Source organism: Muntiacus reevesi, chromosome 8 (genome assembly GCF_963930625.1).
Source record: "Muntiacus reevesi chromosome 8, mMunRee1.1, whole genome shotgun sequence".
Taxonomy (NCBI): domain Eukaryota; kingdom Metazoa; phylum Chordata; class Mammalia; order Artiodactyla; family Cervidae; genus Muntiacus; species Muntiacus reevesi.
The window spans coordinates 2,677,989-2,684,426 of record NC_089256.1 but is presented as its reverse complement, the minus strand read 5'-3'; the positions used below and the strand labels follow the sequence as shown (position 1 = coordinate 2,684,426).

Genomic DNA, 6,438 nt, shown 5'->3' with positions numbered 1-6,438 from the left:
TTTATCAATGGCACCTCTGGATAAGCCTTAAAAGTACTACCACATTTCCTGTTGCAACAAAATCTGTAAAGTTACTTAGCTGTGGCTAACAGGATCTCAAGGGTGTTTCACCGTCATTAGCAGATCCTGCCAAAATCCTATTATTTCATGTAAGTTAACTGAACAGCAGAGGAAAATTTTATAGCCTTTATCTTTAATTTTGAACTCTTTTGAGTCGACATGAAGACAAAACACCAAGACAAGAGAAAAAGAGGACCACTTACACATTTATATATTTGATAACATGAGTTTATCATGAAGTCTTAATATTTATCATTGTGCAAATTAAACATTTAGGTAGGTAACTATCTGATTTGTAAATGTTCATTACAATAATTGGTTTTTTAAAAATTGATCTACCATTTACAAAAGCATGATTTTTAAATACTGTTTTCAGATGTGTACTAATTTAAAATTATGTATCCTGTTACAGTACTGGTACTCACGTACCTGTGTCTCCCACACTGCAGGCTGGTTCTTTACCTCCTGAGCCATTGGGGAATCCCTGTAGTCTCCTATATATCTCATATGATCATCCTAACAGATGTGAGGTGTTATCTCACTTTGGTTTTGATTTGTATTTCCTCCTGATCAGTGATGTTGAACACATTCTCATGCTCCTCTTGGCATCTGTATAATTTCTTCGGAAAAATATCTATTCGGGTTCTTGGCCCATTTTTACATGGGGTTATTTATGTTATTTAGTTTGCAGTTATTTATATATTTAGATATTAATTCCATATGAATTCGTGATTTGCAAAAATTTTCTCCCATCTTAGAGGTTACCTTTTCATTTTGCTTCCTTCCATGTATAGAAGCAGTCTGGATTTAAAACTTGAGATCCAGTACTTAAGGCTGATATAATGATGGGATGAAGCTTACCTGACTTGCTAGTTCTGGCTTCCTCCCTCTAAACTGCTCTTTTACAAGTCTGACAGCCTCATGATTCACATAGTCCTGTATCCATGAAGAAGGAAGAGACCCAGAAGAACCTGGTCTTCTAGCCATCCCTGCCAAGGCATCATTCATATAATTTCAGTCATCTTTGCCCACCTTTAGAGCCAGCAGTATGTTGATTACTAGACAATGACCTCTGCCCACCCCACATGGAAGAGAAGAATTGTTTAGTCAAGTTTTGCCTAAATTCATTATGATCATATACAGAGCCATGAATGGAAACATACACCCCAAGTGTAAAACAGATACAGGCCTGTGTGTGATCACATCAAATACATATGCATATGAGTATACGAACTCATCCCTATCCATAGTCAAATAATGGGCCATGTGCTGTCAGATATAGAATCTGGGTGTGTTCACATATAGGCACAAACCTGCAATTTGGTAGAAACCTATATAAGATTGAGCATTTAGGTGCAAATGGTTATAGAGATTAACATGAGGTTAGATACAAATCTGAGCGTGTGGTGGGATATATACATGTATGTTGTTGGATCAGGCCTATGGATGTTTGGGTACAGATTTACACTCGTGGCTTTGGAGACTAAAGTGTAATTCAAGCTAGCAAAAGACATTGACTCTTTCTGAGCAGCTCATTGAAAATGTGTTAAACCCAAATGCTTGCTATTATTTGGTGAACAGTAGTGTGTTTGAGAAGACTTTGTGATAATGTCAGGAATCTCCAGGTAAAGGGATAAAATTCAGGATATAAGGTTTCTCATACAGTGTGGTTTACTAGTGGAAAAAAACGAAAAGAAGAAAACCTATTGCCCCATAGACTTAACCCTTCATAAATTGAGAGTGAGTAAGGTATGCATACAAATAGGCTTCTTTGACTACATGCTCCCAAATATATTAGAGGCAGATTATATTTCCTTCAATATTGATTCAGAGACAGAGGGAGAATATTAGGAATGATATCTCTGTCAAATAACAAAAATATATTCTGGCCTTTCACTATACAATAATCTTTAGTTCATTAATAAGAACAATAAGAATTATATATACTGTCAACATTCTTCTTAACAATAATATCACCCAAAATATCTGGTGACAGCTTCTGTAGTGTATATTTGAAGCTCATGGATTATAGATTATTCTAAATTTACACATAAACAGAAAAACCTGTATCTGTATAGAAATGTATAGAAATACTGTAAACAAATAAAGGAGACATTCAGCTTAAACTATAACATGCTAAGCTGTATAAACAAAAAAGTTACATGTAAAGTTCATGGTATAAACAAAAAATACATGTAAATTTCTAATAGACACAAAAGTGACACATATGTGAAATATAAATATATGTGTCTTTATGTGAAGAGCAGTGAACCAAGTTTTATACCATATTTCCAATTTTTTTCAATATCTGCGTTGTTGTTCAGTCACTCTGTCATGTTCGACTCTTTGTGACTCCATGGACTGCAGCATGCCAGGCTTCCCTGTCCTTCACCATCTCCCAGGGCTTGCTCAAACTCATGTCTGTTGAGTCAATGATACCATCCAACCATCGCATCCTCTAGCATCCCTTCTCCTCCTGTCTTCTGTCTTTCCCAGTATCAGTGTCTTTTCAATGACTTGGCTCTTTGCATCAGCTGACTATAAAGTCTGGAGTTTCAGCCTCAGCATCAGTCCTTCCAATGAACATCCAGGACTGATCTCCTTTAGGATGGACTGGTTTGATCTCCTGGCTGTCCAAGGGACTCTCAAGGGTCTTCTCCAACACCACAGTTCAAAAGCATCAATTCTTCGGTGCTCAGCCTTCTTTATGGTCCAACTCTCACATCCATATATGACTATTAGAAAAAACATAGCTTTGACTATACAAACATTTCTTGGCAAAGTAATGTCTACTTTTTAATATGCTGTCTAGGTTGTTCATAGCTTTTCTTCCAAGAAGCAAACATCTTTTAATTTCATGGCTGCAGTCACCATCAGCAGTGATTTTTGAGTCCAAGAAATAGTCTGTCACTATTTGTAATGAACTCTATTAATTCTGAAAAAGATTACATTACTTAAGAGAGAAACATGGGAAAATCTTCCCCTAATTAAATAAATGGATGATATTAACTGTAGCTGAACTCATCATAGAGAATATAAACCTGTAGTCTCAATAGAGACATTTTAACCCAAACAATACATCCTTCCTGAAGAAACTGTGGATATCTTAAAAAATCTTTTCAATAAAATATATGCATTGAACCAGAAAATAATGAAATATTTAAAAGCAAATTTTGATCATTGGAAGTGTTCATATAATAAATCCATTCATCATGCCCAAGTTATTAAACATGAGAATACATTTACTAAATTAGGAAATCACACATGTCTTTCCTGGGAAGAGGAAGTCTTGATTGAAAATATGTGATACATTTCCCAGGTGCCTCATTTTCTTTTTCTGGTCCAGAGTTTTTTCATGGTATTTTTCATTTCTCCATTTCTCAGAGTATAGATTAGAGGACTCAGCATAGGGGTGACAACAGTGTAAAACACAGTCAAGAATTTGTCAATAGGTAAAGTGGAAGGAGTTCTCACATACATAAAAACACAGGGCACAAAGAAGAGGAGCACCAGAGTGATGTGGGAGCCACAGGTGGACAAGGCTTTGAGTCTCCCTTCCTGACTAAGACTCTTCATGGAGTGTATAATGACCCCATATGAGATAAATAAGAGCGTGAGGATGACCATGCAGATGGCCCCATCATCGGTCAACACTGTGAGCGCAATGATGTGGGTGTCAGTGCAGGCTAGTTTTAACGAGGGGTACATGTCACACACAAAGTGGTCCGTGACATTTGGGCCACAGAATGGAAGGTTGTAAACAAAGAGAGGACGAAGGACAGCTTGTAAAAACCCACCAGTCCAGGCCAAGAGAAGTAGCAGAACACATACTCACTGATTCATGATTGTCAAATAATGAAAGGGTTTGCAGACGGTCACATCGCAGTCATTGGCCATGAGCACCAGGAGTAAAATCTCAGCACTACCAAATAAGTGCTCCATAAAAAGCTGGGCCATGCAAGCTTGGAAGGAAATGGTTTTCTTCTCACAAAGGAAGTTTTTAATCATACTTGGGATGAAGTTAGTAGAATAAACAGCATCCAGAAATGACAAATTTCCAAGGAAGAAGTACATAGGGGAAGCCAGGGTTGGACTGGCCACCACAGTGATGACTATGACTACATTGCCCAGCATCGTGACAATGTAGATGAGCAAAACACAGCAAATAATATCTTCTGACCCTGGAGGCTCTGAGTGAGCCCCAAGAGTACCAACTCATTTACATTGTTTCTTTGTTCCATAGGTATTTCTATTTGTCTTATTTCAGAGTTCAGCTCATCATTCCCTATATGCATACATTATTGATAGTATAATCAGAAATCTTGAACTAATTTGTTTTTAACAATTAGGCAGTATGGATTTTTAAGCACCAATACTTTCAGATATTACAACACACAGCTTGTTAAAGCATAATTCCTAATCTGAACAAACTTACAGACTAATTCAGAGGCAAGTGACTAGAGACATATGTGGGAAAATGACACATTATTAAATAAATCAGATGCCAAAACTAGCTTTTCATATGGAAGCTAATTGTACATACAGAGAAAACTTATACAAAAATAAACACAAATTAAAGGTCTAATAGCAAAACAAAGCAAAGTTTACCTCTTATTTGCTTTCCATTTAATAAAGGATGTTACTGTCTACACTTTGGGGTGGAAAGAATCTTCTTAACCAATCATCAAAATCCCAAATAAGTATATTTGACAATTTCAAATTTGTCTAAGGACTTAGGAAAACATACCACAACAATAGACAAAAATAATTTGTGGAAATTATTTAAATTTTAGCTGATATACACAAAGTTATATCTAAATTAAATAAATATTTCTAAACAATTAGCTAATAAATAAAGAAAATTTTAACATAAAATATAAAAACAATAATGTTTTTACTATTGTTTATTATTTATTATTATTATATAAAAATATAAAAACAATAAAAACAAACAAAAAATATAAAAACAAAAAACGAAGGCTATCCCTAAATGGGCAAAAAACATATGATCGAATGCTGAAGCTCACTCGTGACCAGAAAAGTAGGAACTGAAGAAATGGCTTGCTTATTAGAGCATTAGCTTAGGTTCTTGAAAATTATTCAATCAGGTCTACAGGTGCTATCTATTTTTTTGACAGATGAACAAACAGCATTTAGATAACATATTAATTGAATCTATCTTTTGATTTACAAATATCTGCCCATGATAATATCCTCAAATAATTACACTTGAAATTAATCTTTAAGAATGTCTTCGAAAAGGTAAATTTATTTCAGATAACTAGAGTATGAAAGTATCCAAAAAGAGTGTCACAGAATAAAATCAATCTTCACATATTTAATGCTCACAAATGAAAACTTAAAGCTTTGTTCAGAATTTTGTGTTGTAATACACTTCCTGAGTTACCTGTGTAAGGAGAATGGTGTTCACTCCACGTTCTGGGCTCTGGTGCCTTCTCTTTGTCCTTCATACGCTGATGCCCTCTCTGGAAACAGACAGTGAGATATATGCACCATCACTGGACCTTGAACTGGTTCTTTGTGACCAACTCCATGCTTGTAGAAAGCCTACTTCATCTCAGTCATTCAGAGAAATATTACTTTTCAAGTTGTTGAGGTTTTTTAAATTAATATAAATGTACTCTTACTTAAATACTCTGAATCTTAATTATAAAAAGAAATTCAGAATTTTCTCAGTTGTGAGAATTTGTCTTGGTAACAAACATGTTAAAGCAATATTTTGATCAGAGAGAGAGAAAGCATCAAGTTGTGATGTATTGCTTCAAATAAAATATTGCTATTTTTTTTTTTCATTTATTTTTATTAGTTGGAGGCTAATTACTTTAGAATATTGTAGTGCTTTTTGCCATACATTGACATGAATCAGCCATGGATTTACATGTGTCCCCCATCCTGATCCCCCCTTCCACCTCCCTCCCCATCCCATCCCTCCGGCTCATCCCAGTGCACCAGCCCCAAGCACTTGTCTCATGCATCCAACCTGGGCTGACGATCTGTTTCACACTTGATAATATACATGTTTCAATGCTACTCTCTCAGATCATCCCACCCTCGCCTTCTATTTGTTCTTATACCAGTGAAAGTGAAATAGCCTTTGCAACATTTTGAGTCTCAATAAGTTCTGCTTTCCTGTCTTCTTACAGCATTGTTGAACTTTGAGTTTGTAAAGGATGGAGAATAATTTCACATATATAATTTATTACCTTTTGATTTCAATTCGGGAGGAAACTGCCATGTGATTACTGCTACAAACACTCTATGGGGTAAGCGCAAAGGACCATAAACACTTTGCCTACATTTAACTACATCATGTATGATTGAGTCATTCAATGTGTGCATCTCCAAGGGTGATTTTGT

General features: G+C 35.6%; 1 pseudogene; it reads right to left on the bottom strand.

Moving 5' to 3' along the window:
- Positions 1 to 3,384: 3,384 nt before the first annotated feature.
- Positions 3,385 to 4,301, bottom strand: LOC136173547 (olfactory receptor 4A47-like; annotated as a pseudogene).
- Positions 4,302 to 6,438: the final 2,137 nt, after the last annotated feature.